Genomic DNA, 22422 nt, shown 5'->3' on the forward strand with positions numbered 1-22422 from the left:
GTGCCTGTATCAATTTATATTCCCACCAACAGTGCAAGAGCATTCCCTTTTCTCCACACCCTCTCCAGCATTTAGAGTTTCTAGATTTTCTGATGATACCCATTCTAAATGGTGTGAAATGATACCTCATGTAGTTTTGATTTACCTTTCTCTAATCATTAGTGATTTGAGCATCTTTTCATGTGTCTCTTGGCCATCCATATGTCTTATTTGGAGAAATTCCTCTTTAGGTCTTCTGCCCATTTTTTGATTGGGTTGCTTGTCTTTTTGATATTGAGCTGGATGAACTGTTCATGTATTTTGGGGATTAATCCTTTGTCTGTTGATTCATTTGCAAATATTTTCTCCCATTCTGAGGGTTGTCTTTTCATCTTTCTGATAGTTTCCTTTTCTGTGCAGTAGCTTTGAAGTTTTATTAGGTCCCACTTATTTATTTTTGTTTTTATTTCCATTACTCTAGGGAGTGGATCAAAAAAGATCTTGCTGTTGTATACATCGAAGAGTGTTCTTCCTATGTTTCATAGTGTCTGGCCTCACATTTAGGTTTTTAATCCACTTTGAGTTTATTTTTGTGTATGGTGTTAGGGAGTGTTCTAATCTCATTCTTTTACATGTAGCTGTCCAGTTTTCCCAGTACCACTTATTGAAGAGGCTGCCTTTTCTCCATTGTATATTCTTGCCTCCTTTGTCATAGATTAGTTGAACATACTTTATCTCTGGGCTTTCTATCCTGTTCCATTGGTCTATATTTCTGTTTTTGTGCCAGTACCATACTGTCTTGATCACTGTAGCCTTGTAGTATAGCCTGAAGTCAGGAAGCCTGATTCCACCAACTCCATCTTTCCTTCTCAATATTGGTTTGGCTATTTGGGGTTTTTGCATTTCCATACACATCATAAAATTTCTTCTTCTAGTTCTGTGAAAAATGCCATTGGTAATTTGATAGGGATTGCATTGAATCTGTAGACTGCTTTGGGTAGTATAGTCACTTTCACAATGTTGATTCTTCCAATCCAAGAACATGGTATGTCCCTCCATCTGTTTGTGTCATCTTTGATTTCTTTCATTAGAGTCTTGTAGTTTTCTGCATACAGGTCATTTACCTCCTTAGTTAGGTTTATTCCTAGGTATTTTATTCTTTCTGTTGCAATGGTAAATGGGATTGTTTCCTTTATTTCTGTTTCTGATCTTTCATAGTTAGTGTATAGAAATGCAAGAGATTTCTGTGTGTTAATTTTGTATCCTGCAACTTTACCAAACTCATTGATTAGCTCAAGTAGTTTTCTGGTGGCATCTGTAGGATTTTCTATGTATAGTATCATGTCATTTGCCAACTGTGACAGTTTTACTTTTCCAATTTGGATTCCTTTTATTTCTTTTTCTTCTCTAATTGCTGTGGCAAGGACTTCCAAAACTATGTTGAATGGTAGTGGCGAGAGTGGACATCCTTGTCTTGTTCCTGACCTTAGAGGGAATGATGATTGCTGTGGTTTTGTCATATGTGGGCTTTATTATGTTGAGGTAGGTTCCCTCCATGCCCTTCTGAAGAGTTATCATAAATGGGTGTTGAATTCTGTCAAAAGCTTTTTCTGCATCTATTCAGATGATCATGTGGTTTTTATCCTTCAATTTGTTAATATGGTGTATCACATTGATTGATTTGTGTATATTGAAGAATCCTTGCATTCCAGGGATAAACTCCACTTGATCATGGTGTATGATCCTTTTAACGTGTTGTTGGGTTCTGTTGGTTAGTATCTTGTGGGGGATTTTTGCATCTAAATTCATCAGTGATATTGGCCTGTAATTTTCTTTTTTTGTAGTATCTTTGCCTGGTTTTGGTATTAGGGTGATGGTGACCTCATAGAATGAGTTTGGGAGTGTTCCTTCCTCTGAAATTTTTTGGAGGAGCTTGAGAAGGATGGGTGTTAAGTCTTCTCTAAAGGTTTGATAACATTCACCTGTGAATGCATCTGGTCCTGGACTTTTGTTTGTGGGGAGATTTTTAATCACAGTTTCAATTTCATTCCTTGTGATTGGTTTGTTCATATTTTCTATTTCTTCCTGATTCAGTCTTGGAAGGTTATACCTAAGAACCTGTCCATTTCATCCAGGTTGTCCATTTTATTGGCATGTAGTTGCTTGTAGTAGTCTCTTATGATGCTTTTTATTGCTGCAGTGTCCGTTGTAACTTCTCCTGTTTCCTTTCTAATTTTATTGATTTGAGTCCTCTCCCTCTTTTCCTTGATGAGTCTTTCTAAAGGTTTATCAATCTTATTTATCTTCTCAAAGAAGCAGCTTCTAGTTTTATTGATTTTTGCTATTGTTTTCTTTGTTTCTATTTCCTTTATTTCTGCTCTGATCTTTATGATTTCTCTCCATCTACTAACTTTGGGTTTTGTTTGCTCTTCTTTCTCTAGTTTCTTTAGGTGTAAGGTTAGATTGTTTCTTTGGGATTTTTCTTGTTTCTTAAGGTAGGATTGTAATGCTCTAAACTTCCCTCTTAGAACTGCTTTTGCTGCATCCCATAGGTTTTGGATCATTGTGTTTTTATTGACATTTGTCTTTAGGTATTTTTTGATTTTCTCTTTGATTTCTTCAGTGATCTCTTGGTTATTTAGTAGTGTAGTGTTTAGCATCCATGTTTTTTTTTTTTTTATAGTTTTTTTTTCCTGTAATTGATTTCTATTCTCATAGCGTTGTGGTTGGAAAAGATGCTTGATATGATTTCAATTTTCTTGAATTTACCAGTGCTTGATTTATGACCCAAAATGTGATCCATCTTGGAGAATGTTCCATGTGCCCATGAGAAGAACTTGTTATCTCTTGTTTTTGGATGTAATGTCCTATAGATATCTACTAAATCAAGCTGACTTACTGTGTCAATTAAAGCTTGTGTTTCTTTATTAATTTTCTGTGTGGATGATCTGTCCATTGGTGTAAGTGGGGTGTTAAAGTCTCCCACTATGACTGTGTTACTGTCGATTTCCTCTTTCATAGTTAGCATTTGCCTTATGTATTGAGAGAGTACCTCCTTTTTTTAACATGCTGCCCATGAAGAAGCCTGCAGCTTAGTTACAAGTGTGCAGAACAATGACTACCTCACCTTTTTCTTATTTTCAATCATCTTTCTTCACACTTCCCATACCTCATACCACCCTGCCTATTTATCTCATAAATACCCTGAGTCCCTTGACTTCAGGGCAGTGGATTTGAGACTTGCTCTCCTGTCTTCTCACTTGGCTTCCTTGTCAATAAATTCTTTCTTTGCTACAATCCTAGGTATCTCAACATTTTGGCTTGCTGCACATTGGGCAAAAAAACCTGGTTCAGTAACAATGACAACATATTAGTTATCTCTTGGTTTAATTAAGAATATGTGTAACAAGAAACTCTAAAACAGTGGCTTAAAACAACCACCAGTTATTATTGTTCATGAGTCTGTGGGTCTTATGAATAGTTCTGCTGCTCTTGGATGAGCTTGCTCATGATTCTAGGTCATTCTTTATGTGTGCATTTCTTTAGGTGGCTGATCTAGGGTAGACTTAGTTGAACTGACTGGGATGACTCAACCCCCTTTAATATGTTTCTCATATTCCTCCAGCAGGCTAGTTCAGGAATGTTCTTACTGTGGATGTTGGGGTTCCATAGCAAGCACAGGGAAACATGTAAGACCCCTTAAGGCATAGGTTTGGAAATGGCACAGTGCCACTTCCCCTGCATTCTTATATTGGTAAGTTATAATGTCATCTCAGATTTAAGGAATGGAGAATAGGCTCTGTCTCTTTTTTGAAGGAGTGAAGCATCACAGCTATTGCTTCAATAAATCTACCACAAGCAGAGAAGAGCATTAGCTGGAATTACAAAGCATAATAACAAAATGACAATCAGAGAATTTTCCATAAAAGCTAAGAATTTATTATTTATTATTCAGAGAAATAAATGGGAAAGAACTCCATAGAAAGATGGGGAGGCTAGGATCTCTACCTTGGACATAAGTTAGGGAAGCTAGCATCCTACTATAGGCTTCATGTGATGTGACTAAAACAACCTGAATGGGTGAAAACTGCACACTAGTCACCTAAGGATGTAATAGCTCTATACTCCTGTTTCTTCCAAGCATATCCTCACTGTCCATGGTGCAAAAAAGAGACTCTGACTTGCTCTCTAACCCTTATGTACTCTACCCTTAAACAAACATTAAGTGGGACAAGAATGAAAAGAGAGAACCTGTATACTTTTCTCTCTTGTCCCTCTATCTCCTTCATTTCTTCTTCCATCTTTATCTCTGTTTAAATGGAGGGACAAAGGGAGAAACATTAAAATGCTATTAATGGAAGAAAATTTCATCTTTGCTTCTTAGTGCACCCCTGTATAATCTGGCCTTGGTGTAAGTTTTTTCTGTTGTGGAAGAAAGTTAAGCAATTTTGAGTAGATTTTTGAAGTTTAAAATGAAACAATAGATATTTTGGTGCAACTATGCATATAATTTACCACGTGGCACTGAATCAATCAGTTACCAACAAACCAGTCAGACAATGCGTTTTGTGCACCTATTATGTCCATCTCTAATATAAGGAAAAGTAAGAGTTAGGATATCTACTAATTATGAGCTTTAATTCTGGTCAAATTCACCTTTTAAATTTGCCGTTCCTGGGATTCCTCAGTTGAGAACAGACAGAAATAACCATTTCAAGCTCAGCTAACTTACAAAGCTGATAATGAAAATAAATGGGACAATAAATGCAATGAGATTTTGAATAAATGCCTTTAAGATGTTATCTATTACTAGGACTGCAAGAGGATGGTTGTTTTGTCTGGGGCATCATTCCTGAAGGAGAACATTCAAGTTAAGTGTTCTTATTTTAATCAGCACATTTTAGGCTGGATGTGTGTTGTGATATGCATAATTAAAAGGTAAAAATATCTTCTTTATTCTAATTTAGAATGTGATAGATAAGAGGTCAGTTGTTCACTCTGTGATGGCTCTACTCACTCTTTATTTAACAGTTGGTGCCTCTGATGTGGAAGCTTTCTCTTCAGGACCTTGAAAGGCTACTCTTGTAGTCTTCATCATTCTGTTTCCTTATACTGCTGCTATTCCAAGGTAGGGATGATCCACTCAAATGTCAAGGAGAAGCCAGTCTCCCTTCAAAGCACTGGACTGTACAACTGGCCTCCTGAGCTGAGCACAATCTATCTACTTGTGTGGCCCAATTGACTTCCTTGGAAAGTATGTGGCACTGATTTTAAAGACTGAAGGGGAGAAGTACTGAGAAGCCTACAATCTGGTAGGTTTAATAAACCTGTCACACATAAGCAGTTAAAGAACAAGATAGTACATAGATGGCTTATTAGCTTCTACAGTGAATTTTTTGTGCATCTATTTTACGTTTAATCTAGTTTTACTTGTGTTAGCTATATCAAAATTTGTTCCTGTCAACAATGAAGGGGGAGAACTATAAAATATGAAATCATATCACTCTCTTGATAAAAATCTTTAAGTGCGATTTCTTTCTTAGGTCATAATAGAGTTTTGGACACTGAACTCACTGTCCTTTGGTAAACAATAAGGACAGTGGAAAAATATATCAAAGAACTGCTTTCATGCATTGGTAAACAGACAGTGTAAGAGTATGATTTTAGATGGAAAGCAGACAGGTGAGATGAGCATTTTGCCCTAAGCTTTTGCCTGGAGAATTTTTCCAGACTGCAGGGCAGGTAGGAGAACCCCAAAGAGAACAGGGTGGCCATGCTAAGTTGAAGAGCTAAAGACTGAATTTCAGAGAGGGTCAGGCAACTGGAATTTGCAGGACAGAGAACATTGGAAGAGGGAGTTACACAAAAGAAAGAGCTCAAGAAACCTCCATGGGGTCCTCCTGTGTCTTTGGTGAGTAGTGACCTATTCATGTCATGAGCTTGGGCAAAGAACAACTATCAGGAAGCTCTAAACCAAAAATTCCCAGAAGTCACATGGTGCTGGTAGATGTTTGGATTCCCATGAGTCAGAACAATGAGTCTTTATTGAATACCAAAGATATTCTGTAGAGCCCCCAGAAGGGTCACATATTTGTAGTAGGAGCAAACCAGTTCTAGGGTAAAGGCCATTCTATATCTTCCCCAACAAAACCACGAAACAAGTCACAAAAAGACCAAACAGGAAATGCTAGAATAAATATCAACACTCTTTAAAGGAGTATGACAAAATCTAGGCATTCAACAATGTGATACTCACAATACTTTTATGTAATCAGAAATTACTAGAAATGCATACAATCAGGAAACATGAGAAAAAGGTAAATCAATAGAAACAAACTCAGAAATGACAAAGATACTGGTATTAGCAGACAGGAGAGAAGACCACAGAAAAATGCCTCACAAAAATGACTCTAGGCCCCCACTACTGCTCCTTCTCTGCTTGTACTGAGACGATGCTTTCTGAAGCATCTCCATTCTAATGGCTGAGACTGACAGAGGACGTAAGCCCAATTCCTGTGAGATATGGAATTCCCCCAGTGGGAGATTTTGAATTGAGGACTTCCTTATCAGCCTGGTTGAACCTTTCTTGGTACAACATAGCTGTTCAAGACTTTTCCCACCCAATTCTCCTTTCTACACTCTCTCCATGATAGCTGTCAGAACTGTCTCATGGCTCTCCTTGTATCTTCCCATGTCTTCATGTGTCTCCCCTTTATTCTTCATGGGCATTTTCACCAATACTTTGTACTTCTTTTAAAAAAAATTTAATTGAAGTACAGTTGATTTACAGTGCTGTGTTAGTTCCAGATATACAGCAAAGCAGTTCATATACATATTATTTGTAGAATTCTTGACCAGCCATTCTGACTGGCATGAGGTGATACCTCTTTGCAGTTTTGACTTATATTTCTCTAATAATAGTGATATTGAACATCTTTTCATGTGCCTGTTGGCCAGCTATATGTCTTCTTTGGAGAAATGTCTATTTAGGTTTTCTGCACATTTTTTGAGTTTTTTTTTTTTTTATATTGAGCTGTATGAACTGTTTTTATATTTTGGAAATTAATCCTTTTTTGGTCGCTTCATTTGCAAACCTTTTCTCCCATTCTGTAGATTGTCTTTTCATTTTGTTTATGGTTTCTTTTGCTGTTCAAAAGCTCTTAAGTTTAGTTAGGTTCCATTTACTTATTTTTTCTTTTTTTCCCATTATTCTAGATCCAAAAAAATTATTATTGTGATTTATGTCAAAGAGTGTTCTCCCTATGTTTTCCTCTAGAAGTTTTATAGTATCTGGCCTTATATTTAGGTCTTTAATCCATTCAGAGTTTATTTTTGCATATGGTGTTAGAGAATGTTCTAATTTCATTCTTTTACATGTAGCTATCCAGTTTTTCCCCAGCACCACTTGTTGTAGAGACTGTTTTTTCTTGCCTTCTTTCTCATAAATTAATTGATCAGAGATGCATGGGTATATTTCTGGACTTTCTATCCTGGTCCACTGACCTATATATCTTTTTTTTTTTTTTTTTTTTGGCCAGTGCCATACTGTTTTAGTGACTGTAGCTTTGTAGTATAGTCTAAAGTAAGGGAGCAAGATTGCTAGTCTCTTTTTCTTTCTCAAGGTTGTTTTGGCTATTTGGGTTCTTGTGTCTCCACACAAATTTTAAGGTATTTTTCCCTAGTTCTGTGAAAAATGCTATTAATGGGGATTACATTGAATCTGCAGATTGCTTTGGGTGGTCATTTTAACAATATCGATTCTTCCAATACAGAAACATGGTATATTGTTCCATATGTTTGTGTCATATTGAATATCTTTGATCAGTGTCTTAAAGTTTTCAGAGTACAGGTCTTTTGCCACCATAGGTAGGTTTATTTCTAAGTATTTATTATTTTTGATGCAATGGTAAATGGGATTGATTCCTTAATTTCTTTTTTTGACATTTAGTTGTTAGTATATAGAACTGCAACAGATTTCTGTATATTAATTTTGTATCCTGCAACTTTACCAGCTTCATTGCTGAGCTCTAGTAGTTTTCTGGTATTTTGTACATCTTATCATGCCTCAATGTCTGCCTTTTGAAAGACAGGTACTAGCAGTGGCTAATAATAGATCTTCAAATTTTACTTTTTAAAATGACAAAAATGAAAAGAGAAGTAGACAAATTCACTGTTATAGTTGGAGATTTCAATATTTCTCAGTAATTGATAGAATGACTGGACAGAAACTGAATGAGAACAGGAAAAATATGAATGACAGTATTAACCAGTTTGACCTAAATGACATTTAGAGAATACCATAGCTAACAATGGCAGAGTTCACACTCTCTTCAAAGGTATATAAAATATTTACCAAGGTAGACAATATCTTGCTCTGTAAAATGAATCTCAATATATTTATGACTTGAAATTAAACAGTGCATTCTCTTCTAATTCAATGAAATTAAATTGGAACTCAATAATGAAAAGTTATCTGAGAGTCATCAGCCCTGCCCTGCAGAGATGGAGGCAATCAGAGGCCTGGCAGCTACACAGACATACAGACTTGCAGACATGTGAGTGAGGTGGAATCTTGAGTCATAGCCATGTTCCTGGTTAACTTGTTCTTGAAGGGTCACGGAGGTGGCAGGGGAGGTGAGGGCCTGGGTGGGGGCCTAGGGAATGTGGCTGGAGGCCTTCTCAACAGGGTTGGAGGCAGTGGTAGTGGTAACAGAACTGCCATGCACATCCTGGACAGGGTCGTTAATAACATTAGTGAGGTGGCTGCACAGTACAACCACCCTACCCCCTCACACCATTACTCCAACATCAAGGCCAATGACAGTGAGGAGGTCCCACAGCTCCTGAGACTCTTTGCCAGCTGGCTTGATATGACATGGAGGACAGTGTCACAGAACTCATGAACATTCTCAACCTAGCTGTGACCTGACATCCTGATCTGAAGACTGATGGTTTTGGCATTGACACATTACAGTATGGTGGCTGTGATGGATAGTGACATGACTGGCAAGCTGGGCTTTGAGGGATTTAAGTACTTGTGGAACAACATCAAAAAGTGGCAGGCCACATACAAACAGTTTGATGTTGACTGTTCAGGGACCATTGATAGCAGTGAACTCCCAGGGGCCTTTGAAGCATCAGGATTCCACCTGAATGAGCATCTCTACAGCATGGTCACCCAACGCTACTCAGATGAGGGAGGGAACATGGATTTTGGCAACTTTATCAGCTGCCTGGTCAGACTGAACCTTCAAATCTTTAAATCTCTTGAAAAATATGGCACTGAATAAATCCAGGTGAACATCCAGGAGTGGATGCAGCTGACCATGCATTCCTGAATGGGAACCCCACATCTGCCCCCTCATTGCCTCACTGTAGGAGTCACTTTACACTCTTTAGTCTCCCACAGGGCTGATGCTGTCTGCAGTCACACTTTCATGGGTCCTGCTGATTCACAGGCCTTTGTGTTCTCCCAGTCCTTGGCACCTGGATTCTCAGTCAACAGAGAGGGCCCAACATGCTTCAACACACCCTGACCTGAGGGTTACCCCACCCCAGTATACCCATCTCACATCTACTCCATAACCCCTCTCTTGTACCTGTGCCAAGCCCCAAATTTGTATTGTTTCCACACCCCAAGGGCACTTCTCTCAGTTCTGGGAGGATTACTCCAGTCCCTAGACACCCTGGCACACCCATTCAATTACCACTCAGGCAGCTAAACTCCAGGCCATAGCAGGCCCACACACCCCAGTTCTTTTGTCTGTATTGTGCTCCAAGCCTGCCATGCCCAGGAAGAAATAGATGTGCCCTAGTTGCTACTCTCTCTGGGGAGAAGAAGAAGAAGGAGGAGGAGGAGGAGGAGGAGGGACTTCCCTGGTGGAGCAGTGGTTAAAAATCTGCCTGCCAGTGCAAAGGACATGGGTTCAAGCCCTAGTGCAGGAAGATCCCACATGCCACAGAGCAACTAAGCCCATGTACCACAACTACTGAAGCCCATGCACCCTAGAGCCCACATGCCACAACTACTGAGCTCACTTGCCACAACTACTGAAACCTGCGTGCTTCAACTACTGAAGCCCATGTGCCAAAAGCCCATGCTCCACAACAAGAGAAGCCACCACACTGAGAAGCTCACACTACAATGAAGAGTAGCCTCCACTTGCCACAATTAGAGAAAGCCTGCACACAGCAACAAAGACCCAAAGCAGCCAAAAAAAAAAAAAAAAAAAAAAAAAAAAAGGAAGAAATCTGAAAAGTACCCAAGTATTGGAAAATTAAACAACATAATTCTAAATAACAAATAGATCAAACAATAAATCAAAAGCAGTGTTGGAAAATATTTTTAATTGAATAGTAATGAAAGTACAACATAGAAACATTTTAGGCATTCAGGTAAAATAGAACTGGAGGGAAATATATAGTTTTAGAAAATGTCTAAAATCAGTTATCTAACTTTTTTTCTCAGGAAGCTGAAAAAGGAGTGCAAATTAAACCCAAAGTATATAAAATGAAGGAAATGATAAAGATAAAACCAGAATCATTTAAATAGGAAACAGGAAAATAATATAGAAATTTCAAAAAAGCCAAACACCCTTTGTTGTTAAAAAGACCAATAAAATTAATAAAACTCTAGCTAGTCTTATCAAGAAAAGACACAAATTGCTGAGATGAAGAATAAAAGAGGGGACATCCCTGTAGACCCTTCTGACATTAGAGGATAATAAGCAAATAATACAAAGTATTTTAAATACTTTTTTAAAGAAAAATTTCTTGAATGATTCTAATTAGCATAAGGCTCAAGGATAAATATAAAATATATCTATATTTATTAAGAATGTAAATTTACATGTTTTCACAAAATATTCCAGGTCCAGATGGCTTCATTTTTGAATTCTGTGAATTTAAGGAAGAACTATTACCAATCCTACACAAACTCACAGAATATAGGTGGAAAGAGTACCAATGTATTTTATGAGTCCAATAAATTCAAGTAATTAGTTAAAATAAATAAAATATAGACCAATTTTCCTTGTGAAATATTATCAAGTCAAATTCCAGCAATATACAAGATGGATAATGTATCATGACCAAGGAGGAGTTACCCCAGGATGGAAAATTGGTTTAATATTTTAAAATTAATCAGTTTTTACCATGTTAACAGAGTAAAGAAGATAACTGATACAATTTTCTCAGTAGATGCAGAAAAATAGTTCAACAAAGTTTAATACCTATTAATGATAGAAGAAGTAGGAGAACTTCAACAAACTAGGAATAGACTATTTCCTCAATCTGTGAAATGCATTTATAATAAATCTACAGCTAACATCATATTTCATGGTGAAAATTAAACATTTTCCCCGAGATAAAAAGGCAAAATGTCTTTTTCAATTCTGTTCAATTTCTGTTTCAATTATGCTCAACATTGTAGCAGAACTTTTCATTAGTACAATGAGACAAAAAAAGTGCATAGTTTGGAATTGAAGAAGTAAAACTGTACTTATTGATAGAAATAATATATTTAGCAATAATACAGGGTACAAGATCAAACTACAAAAATCAATTGTATTTTTATACTGTCATTGATAGATTTGAAAATTGCATTTAAAAATTTCCTTTACAATACCATAGAAAGAGCAGAAATATTTATGGATAAGTTTATCAAAATAAGTGTAAGACCAGTACACTTAAAACCACAAAACATTGCAGAGAGAAATAGAGGAATATCTAAAATGATGGAGAGGTTTATAAATTGGTATCTTAAAATGCCAATGGTATCCAGTTTGATTTAGATTCAATGCAATCCCAATCAAAACACCTGCAGGCTTTTCATAGAGACTGACAAGCTGATTGTGAAATTTATATGAAAATGCATAGCTAAAATAATTTTGAAAAATAATAATAAATTTGGAGGACTTACACTACCTGATATCAAGGCCTTCTCTAAAGCTAAAGTTGTCAAGACAGTGTGATACTGCTATAAGGACAGACTTGTAGATGCATAAAACAGGTTAATTGGCCCAGAATTAGACCCACATATATATTGTCAATTGATTTTCAATAAAGTAGCTTAGGTAATATAGTGGGGGAAAACATTGTATTTTTAACAAATGATGCTCAAACAATTGCATATACACATGGTTAAGAAATAAATCTAAACCCTTCACATCATACAGAAGGATCATCTCAAAATGGATCATAGACCTAAAGGTTGAAACTAAAACTATAAACTTCTGGAAGAAAATATTTTCAGCTCTGGGGTAGGCAGATTTATTAGGATACAAAAAGCACTAGGCATAAAAGAAAAAAAGATAAATTTCACTTCTTTAAAATTAAAACTTAGGTTCTTCAAAAGATACCATTTAGAAAATGAAAATACCAGCCACAGATAGTGCTTTCACCTGTTTGGGCTGATATTGCAAAATACCACAGATTGGGTAGATTATAAACAAAAATTTATTGCTCACAGTTCTAAAGATTGGAAACTCCAAGATCAAAGTACCAGCAAGGTTATATTTTGGTGAGGGCTGATAAATGGAATATTTATAAGTGGAATTTTACTGCCATATCAATAAATAAAGGATGTCACAGTCATCAATAATTGTAGCACTCCAATGTGAGCCAGAGAGCTGAGAAAACTCCATGCTGAAAAGCATACATGCCATCTAGCAGCCACTCCTTGCAGTGAGCCCTGAGAAAACTCAGGATGTGACAATACAGGCCCCAGATAGCTAAGGTGCATATCAAAATAATGATTTCTGTGAGCCCAGAGTTTACATCTTCCCATATATAGAAAAAATGCTCAATTCCTTCACTTGACAAATCTAATTTTCTTTAATTAACAATAATCTTTTGATATTCCTGACTACCTGCCCTTTGTTGCAAAACTTCTGTATATCCTGGCTCCTCCCCTTGCCTCCTTGGAGCACTTTCTCAGAGCTATCTGAAATGCTGTCTTCTGGACTGCGTTCCTCATTTTGTCCCAAATAAAACAACTTGAAACTTCCATATTGTGCACTTTTTTAGTCAACAGTTATGGTGACCATGAAGGGACCCAGAGTGAACTTCCCTCCTTCACCTGAACTCTACAAGGAACTGGAGCCATGGTACCAGCAGATGTACCAGCCCAGATGAATTTGTCTAATCTCTCTTGGTTCTTGGATCTCCTGTGTTGGTTGATGATCCTGAGTTTTATTTGGCAGGTACCTGCCTCCTCCCAGTTGAAAGATACTGGGTGGGGGGCTGGTTGAAAGATACCAGGGTTTTCTCAGTTGTAGGAGTCTGAGTGGTCTGAGCTGAGTGGTTAGGTAAGAGGCTGATCTGACACTTTTCCTCAAACTGGTTGCCTTAATAGAATTTGTTGAGATAAAAGTGAAGACATTACATGAGAGTGTTGCTCCAAAGAAAAGGGACATGTCTCCTCCCAGTCAGTTACAGCTTTCTCAGGTGACTGAGAAATTTATGGGAGTGGTGTAGGCAAAGTCCTTATATCACACAGTGGTCCCATAGGAAAACTCACTCATTAATTAAAACACTTGCTCATCCAGGAGTGGCAGGTAAGAGTTGGCCATTCAGTGATCTGAGCACCTGTGGTGGTCTTCAACCATTAGAGGGAGAAACTGAGACACATAAGAGGGCTGAAATGACTCTGGGGTGATGCCTAGAGGAGTTAAGCTGAGAAGCAGCACACTGGCCTACCACACAATTTCCCTAGTAAATTTTATCGCTGAGAAATTCAGCTTAAAATGACAGATAGAATCTCTCAGACACAGAAATGAGGGGTGTCAGAAAACCAACCTCTGACTAACACCCCAGCCAGATTCATGTACAACACATACAGAGCTCATACTTGCAAGTACCTAGTTAATTGGGGAAATTATACTAAAAGAGGACTCAACTTAAGTGGCCAAATTGGTGTTCTTCAATATTCCAAAAATTGCTATTTTTGAGCCCACAGATAAAAAATAAAAAAAAGCTAGTCATAAGATCAGACTGAATGGAATGTTTACTTTGCTTGTTATATAGAAGTTTCTAAAAGAGAAAATGATATAGTAACTTTTTGAATCTATGTCACAACTTAAAAAATGGCTGCTAGTATTCTGTCTCTGACTCCATCTCTCCCTCTGCTCCTCCCATGAATCCTTTTCTATCAGAATTGCCTGGCCCAGGAGCTCTTCTTCTCTCCAGCTCCTCTGCCTCCTGCTGCTCCCTTTTCCCCAGTATAGGGAGATAAAAAAAAAAAATTCAGAAGTGATTATATCTCCGCTTAAGAAGAAACCTATGACAGGGAGAGGTGAACTGTCCTCAGTGCTTACTTACACACCCTGGACCCAAGTAGAATGTAGAGCCTTGGCTAAGGGATTTCCCAATCCATTGGGATTTGCTAAGGAATTTAAGTTAACCATCCAAACCCAAGAGCCTCTATATCAATTAGTATTTACTTAATTGGAAATTAAAGGAATTCTTACCCTTAAAATGGGGAGGTTCTTTTTATTGCATATGAAATTGAGTTAAATTAAGGTTAAAAATGTGGCCTGATAAATGTATCTTTTCAGAATTCAGACTTTAAACAAAGGTCTTCTAGGGGAAAACTTACATTTCTCTTCCTGTGTCTTTGAGATGTAAATGTTCTACCTGCCCTTCCTAGGATGTTCTGTGTGAATGTGTTTGTATTTTATTAATGGCCAAATAATGGATCCTTTTAAATTGGAGAAACTAACAAATTGGTGAATCTAGAGCACTCTTATAAACAGCTGTTTTATTGGTACCTATAAAACAAAAATCAAACTAAAGATGGAAAAAGAAAAGGACAGATATGTCTAATGGTTAACCTAAGGACTTTAAAACAAGAAAAACTGGATTGGGAAGCTTCATTTGTGGTCTTTACTTCCCCTCAATGGGTCTTACAGATGCTAGTAAAGTATTAGAATAATTAATATTAGCAGGAAAAATCCTGTAAGGAAAGTCTAGATACTATTTCCAACAAAGTAGAAATTTTAAACAAATGACCTCAAATGAATAAAGAAACCTTTAGATGGTTATTTAAAATGGAACAAATAAAATGGACATCTATGTGATCAAAACACAAGCTTTTGATGTTACTACACTACCTAAGGTTAAATGGGTGAAAAGTGACCACCTAGTGGTCCCCAACATTAAAAGCCAAACAAGTCTATTCTTTTAACCACAGTTTTAAAATATACATTTAAGGGGCTAGAAAAAATTTACACTGAGATACCTGACCAGCAATTATTTGGGGCAACAATTAATTAGGCCAAAGGGCCTGAGTTCCTCAGCTCAACCCCAGAGCCTTTTATACAATAATAGATGAAATGGACAAAGAACAAAAAAAAAAAGAAAAACTTTTAGAACTCCTCCTGTAAGATAAAAGCTTGTTGATTGGATCCTAATAATAGCTAAATTTAAAGCTATAAAGTCAGAATTGAGATGAAAGTATATAAAATGGGGTGTATTAAAATGGGCTTTATATAATGTGTTTACATCTCTTTTGTTTAATTATATTGTGGGATAGGCATGTTTCACTGGGAAATACTTCCCCTGTGTGGTATTACAAGACGGGCATATAGATCGCCCCTCAGAAAATATTAACCATACTAAAGGAAACCAATAGGGTTACCTGAGCCATACAAATGTCCACTACAATTGGCACTCACCATTGGCACTTGCCATCTACCTCTGCAAGGATTAAATCATGTGCTGCTGCAGCTGCTCACTTTCAATACCCCCTGAAAGGTGCTCAGGGTGGAGAGCTGAAATGAGGCACTCTGTGCTCTGGGAAAAACTGGCAGAACAGGTCTTTGGATAGTAAATATTTCCAGGAGCCAACTTATGAGCCCAATTCTTGTATCTCCTCATATCTAGAAAAACACAAAAATCCTTCATGGTGACAGCTGCTCCTCGTGACTAGCAGTAACCTGCATGAGACTAGAAGAAACCTTCTGTAAACAATATATGCTTTACTGCGTGTTTTTCCCTTTCACCAAAACTACATATATACTGATCTTCTCTCTTGCCTCTTTGGAACAGTTTCTCAGAGCTATCTGGGATGCTGTCTCTCCAGCAGCGGTCCTCATTTTGCCCCATATAAAACTTAACTCTCAACTCTCATGTTGTGCATTTTTTTAAGTCGACACAAATAAGTAAAAACTGGGAACTAATATTCAGGGGCTAATAAAAATAAAAACAGTGATTTTGCTCTGGGCTTAACTTGTGAACTCAAAATGAAAGTGTTTGCTGAATGCCTTATACAAACCTTTGCATAAATTAAATTCTAATGTTCTAGAACATAGAACTCATAAAATAAATTTCAGTTTAGTTAGAAATCTTGTCACTGATAAAATCTTTAGTATCATCTAGGTGAAAGACCATTTTTTTTGTGTAAATAAAAACAACTATCTTTCTCCTGCAAATTTCTATGAACCAGAATGTAAATACAGGTCACAAGGACCTGAGACTGAGCATAATTATCTCAATCAGGCAAGACCCGAAACCAAGGGAAAAAAAAAAGAGGCAGTTTTAAAATTCAAACCACTGAAAATGCTCCCTCAGCCAAACTTTATTAATAGTAAATACTTAGTTATCTGAGCAAGCAACTTTAATGTATTCCAACTCTTTGTAAACTAGTAATTTTATATTGCAATGCCTGATTCTTAACTATGTTTCTAAGTAAGCCATGAGATCTCTAGTTTTGCCTGTTTATATATGTCTGTGTACCCATTATACATATGAGATATTGTTACCTCTGAAAAGTATTAGCAAAATTGAATCTATTAAGAGCTCTATTCAATTTAAAAGTAAGCACTTACAAATTAGATATAAAAGAAATCAGTTAAAACTGACTTTCAGTTTCAGGTAAACTGGGAAATATTCAATATTAAGTTGATACTTGATATTAAAGTTTGTTTGTTAATCTAATTAGTATAGACTTGTCTTCAGAGTTGTCAATATTAAGTATAATATGTTATTGTACCTAGGTTTAATAGAAATCAAATAAGACCATATTATATCTGTTGCAAGGAAAATAACTTGATATGATGAGACTTTAAATGTAAATGGGATAAGGACTTTTGGGTAAACTCTTTAAAAATTATTATATTTTAGAAATGTCTACTTGAAATGATCTTTACAGATATTTAGTAACCCAAATTTCTAGAGTTGTGCTAATTTAAATAATGGAAGTTTATTGAATAAGTAATTTCCAAAAAAAATTAAGACACTGAGACATCAATTGCTAAATAGAGAAACTAAAGGTATTTAGGACTATTAATGAAAATGTTTGGTGCCACTGTTAGGGGAAACACTGACTGAAACAGCTCACCCTGGCCAGGTGAAGACAGTAACAATTTGCATGAGTTATTTTATGACAGGAGATCCTGGTAAGGAACACGGAACTAACAAGCCACCACCAACTGGAAGAATGTGGGAAAGATCAAAAGGAGAGAAGGGAGAGAAGGGACACCAGTCTACATGTCCTACCAACCTCCCAGAATCCTCCTTGCTGGAATCCATCTTGGCTGAATGGTTGTATGTGCCACCAGAAAGGACCCTGAGTCAGAGTGACTGGCCAGAGACAACTTGGAAATTAATCCTATCACCATAAAACCAGAGACTATAAGCCACGTGGCAGAGTAGTCCTCCTGGGTTCCCTTACCCTCCTGCTCCCGGCCCAGGCACCCCTTCCCAATAAAGTTTCTTGCTTTGTTAGCATGTGTGTCTCCTCAGACAATTCATTTCTGAGTGTTAGACAAGAGTCCACTCTCGGGCCCTGGAAGGAGTCCCCCTTCCTGCAACACCACCATGGGATATTTTCTATAAGAAAACAAATGTTTTTAGAAATTATCACTGATATTTATATTCAACAATCTACAGAATGCTAGTGTAAAAAAATAGTTTATAATTGCTTACTTAATTTCCACTAGAAATTAAGGTTTTTAAGAGTTGAAGATTCTAATTTAAATGTGTAATTAAACCCAATAGAAATAATATGGAAACATTTCAGTGTACAGTAGGTAAGTAGAATGTGTGTTTTCAGTAAAGAAGGTTGAGGAATGGAATTACATTTTATTGAGGGAAAAGAGAGCATGTTTTAGAACTGGTTGGTTTATTTGGATGGCAAAAATAAAAGGGACTGGAGCTAAAAATAACTTGTAAGGAAACAAGTCACTTTTGTATTTCATCATTTTTGTGATTGCATAATTCTCTTTTGATCCTGTGTGATGACATGATCACAGAGTGCCCTTGCTTGTGCCTTACTCCATCACACCCAGTGGCCTTGTCTGATGACAGTGTTGTTTAAAATGATTTTTGTCCAGGGAAGTTCCCCTGAAGTGTATTTAAAATATGTAATTACTGGAATGTTAGATAATTTTATTTGTTTCCAATGAACATTATGTTCCAGTCTATAATTTGGATCTTCCTTCAAGCTCCAACATGTCCACCCACACCATTGATCTTATACTTTCTTGGATTGATGACCTTCTCTGACATTCTCTCTTTTCTCCAGTTCTTACCATATTTGTGTTGGGTCTGATTTGTGTAGTGGACATCTTCTTATAATATATCTAGTGACCCTGTGTTCCTGACTCTATCCTGAAGGTTGTAATTGTGATGTCAGAAAACATGTAGGACTTTATTTCCTGATGGCATTGTTGAGTGGTTGCATTTTCCACATGAGAAATAGGCACCATGCAGATATATAAAGCAGATTGTGTGAGTTTCTATGCCCTTAAGTGATCTGTATTTGTTGTTCTCTTAATTGTATTTGTTGTTCTCTTTTAATTCTTTTGTGACTATGGTTAAATGAAAAAATATTGTTTCACAGTGACCTATGATCCTGTTGTGTTTTAAAATTTTTGATATTTTTAACAAACTTCTCAAAGTCTAACAAAAGCTCTTTTAGCCTCCAGCTGACTCTGGGATGCTTTGAAGGAGCATCCTAAGACATCTCAGAGATGTATGCTAAATTAAGTTTATTTGGTATGTTCAGTTACTTCAGAAACATTGTCAACTGATTGGAGAGGAACCTTAGGTTATAGTGTATTAATACATTTTACTAATATAGATATTTAAAAATTTATATGAAATCCCTAACATCTCATATGTCTTGATATAATGTCATAATTCTAGTTATTCTAAAATGTTATATGTCACAGAAATCTCCAAGTCTCCTACTAATTGTATTGTACTCAAACCTTTTTTTTAATGAAATTTTATTGAGATACAGTTAACAGACAATAAACAGCATATATTTAGAGTGTACAATTTGGTATCCCAATCTCCCAATTCCTTCCCCTCCAACCCTCCCTGCTTTTCCCACTTGGTGTCCATATGTTTGTTCTCTACTTCTGTGTCTCTATTTCTGCCTTGCAAACCGGTTGATGTGTACCCTTTTTCTATAGTCCACATATTTGTGTTAATATACGATGTTTGTTTTTCTCTTTCTGACTCATTTCACTCTGTATGACAGTCTCTAGGTCCATCCATGTCTCTACAAATGTCCCAGTTTTTCTACTAACTTTGGGTTTTGTTTGCTCTTCTTTCTCTAGTTTCTATAGGTGTAATATTGGATTGTTTATTTGGGATTTTTCTTGTTTCTTGAGATAGGATTGTACTGCTATAAACTTCCCTTTTAGAACTGCCTTTGCTGCATCCCATAGGTTTTGGATCATTGTGTTTTCATTGTCATTTGTCCTAGGTATTTTTTGGCTTCCTCTTTGATTTCTTCGTGATCTCTTGGTTATTTAGTAGTATATTGTTTAGGCTCCATGTATTTGTGTTTTTTACAGTTTTTTTTCCAGTAATTGATTTCTAATCTCATAGCGTTGTGGTCAGAAAAGATGCTTGATACAATTTCAATTTTCTTGAATTTACCAAGGCTTGATTTATGACCCAAAATGTGATCTATCCTGGAGAATGTTCCATGTGCACTTGAGAAGAATGTGTAATCTGCTGTTTTGGGATGTAATGTCCTATAGATATCTATTAAATCAAGCTGATTTATTGTATCAATTAAAGCTTGTGTTTCCTTATTAATTTTCTGTGTGGATGATCTGTCCATTGGTGTAAGTGGGGTGTTAAAGTCCCCAACTATGATTGTGTTACTGTCAATTTCCTCTTTCATAGTTGTAAGCATTTGCCTTATGTATTGAGGTGCTCCTATATTGGGAACATATATATTTATAATTGTTATCTCCTCTTCTTGAATTGGTCCCTTGATCTTTATGTAATGTCCTTTCTTGTCTTTTGTAACACTTTTTATTTTAAAGTCTATTTTATCTGATATGAGTGTTGCTTCTTCAGCTTTCATTTAATTTCCATTTGCATGGAATATCTTTTTCCATCCCCTCATTCAGTCTGTATGTGTCCCTAGGTCTGAAGTGGGTCTCTTGTAGACAGAATATATGTGGGTCTTGTTTTTGTATCCATTCAGCCTGTCTGTGTCTTTTGGTTGGTGCATTTAGTCCATTTACATTCAAGGTAATTATTGATATGTATGTTCCTATTACCATTTTGTTAATTGTTTTGTTTATGTTTTTGTAGATCCTTTTCTTCTCTTATGTTTCCTGCTTAGATAATTTCCTTTAGCATTTGTTGTAGGACTGGTTTGGTGGTGCTGAATTCTCTTTGCTGTTGTTTGTCTGTAAAACTTTTGATTTCTCCATCAATGAGATCTGAATGAGATCCTTGCTGGGTAGAATATTCTTGGTTGTAGGCTCTTCCCTTTCATCACTTGAAATATTTCATGCCACTCTCTTCTTGCTTGCAGAGTTTCTGCTGAGAAATCGGCTGTTAACCTGACGGGAGTTCCCTTGTATGTTATTTGTCACTTTTCCCTTGTTGCTTTTAGTAACTTTTCTCTGTCTTTAATTTTTGTCAATTTGACTACTGTATGTCTTGCCATTTCTCCTTGGGTTTGTCCTGCCCAGGACTCTCTGCACTTCCTGGACTTGGGTAGCTATTTCCTTTCCCATGCTAGGAAAGCTTTCAACTAGAATCTCTTCCAATATTTTCTCATGTCATTTCTCTCTCTCTTCTCCTTCTGGGACCCCTATAATGTGAATGCTGGTGCGTTTAACATTGTCCCAGAGCTCTCAGGCTGTCTTCAGTTCTTTTCATTCTTTTTTCTTTATTCTTTTCCACATCAGTGATTTTCACCATTCTGTCTTCCAGATCACTTATTCACCCTTCTGCCTCAGTTAATCTGCTATTGTTTCCTTCCAGTGTATTTTTCATTTCAGTTATTGTGTTGCATATCTCTGTTTGTTTGCCCTTTAATTCTTCTAGGTCTTTGGTAAACTTTTCAATCTTTGCATCCAGTCTTTTTTCAAAGTCCTGGATCATCTTTACCATCATTATTCTGAATTCTTTTTCTGTAAGGGTGCATAGCTCCTCTTCATTTGGTTATTTTTCTGGGGTTTTATCCTGTCCCTTCATCTGGTACAAAGTCTCCTGCGTTTTCATTTTCTCTATCTTTCTGTGGCTGTGATTTTCAGTTGCACAAGATGAAATTCTGCTGATACTGCTTGATACTGCTGTCTGCCCTCTTGTGGAGGAAGCTGTCTAGGAGGCTCATTGGTGCTTCCTGATTGGAGGGACTGATGGTGGGTAGGGCTGGGTGGGTGGGGCTCAGTAAGAATTTAATCCAATTTGGTGGGTGGAGCTCAGTAAAGCTTTAATCTGCTTGTCTGCCAATGGGTGACCCTGTTGATCACTTGGCCTGAGGCCACCCAGCACTGGAGCCCACAGTCTCTCTGGTGGGGCTAATGGCAGACTCTGGGAGGGCTCATGCCAATGAGAACTTCCAAGAAACCCTGCTGCCAGTGCCCCCATCTCCTTGGTGAGCCACAGCTGCCCCCCACCTCCACAGCAGCCCTCCAACACCAGCAGGTAGGTCTGGTTCAGTCTCCTATGAGGTCACTGCTCCTTCCTCCTGGGTCCTGGTGAGCACACTTTTTTGTTTGCCCTCCAAGGGTGGAGTCTCTGTTTTCCCCAGTCCTGTGGAGGTCCTGCAGTCAAATCCTGCTGGCTTTTAAGTCTGATTCTCTGGGGATTCCTCCTCCCGTTGCTGGACTCCCAATTTGGAAAGTCTGATGTGGGGCTCAGAACCCTTACTTTTGTGGGTGGACTTCTGTGGTATAACTGTTCTCCAGCTTGTGTGTCACCAACCCAGCCCTTATGGGATTTGATTTTAATGTGATTTCACCCTTCCTACCATGTCATTGCAGCTTTTCCTTTGTCTCTGAATGTGGGGTGTCTTTTTTGGTGAGTTCCAGTGTCTTTCTGTTGATGATTGTTCAGCAGTTAGTTGTAATTCCGGTGCTCTTTGTACTCAAACCTTTAACCATGCTATTTTAAGTTTTGATCTGATGCTTTTACAAAATGAAGATTTCCAGAAGACTCATAAAAAGAACTTTTTAATGAAAC

General features: G+C 37.1%; 1 pseudogene; it reads left to right on the forward strand.

The window, feature by feature from the left end:
- Window positions 1–8564: 8564 nt before the first annotated feature.
- On the forward strand, window positions 8565–9317 carry LOC130839126 (calpain small subunit 1-like; annotated as a pseudogene).
- The last annotated feature ends 13105 nt before the right edge of the window (window positions 9318–22422 follow it).

Source organism: Hippopotamus amphibius, chromosome 16 (genome assembly GCF_030028045.1).
Source record: "Hippopotamus amphibius kiboko isolate mHipAmp2 chromosome 16, mHipAmp2.hap2, whole genome shotgun sequence".
In the NCBI taxonomy this organism is placed as follows: domain Eukaryota; kingdom Metazoa; phylum Chordata; class Mammalia; order Artiodactyla; family Hippopotamidae; genus Hippopotamus; species Hippopotamus amphibius.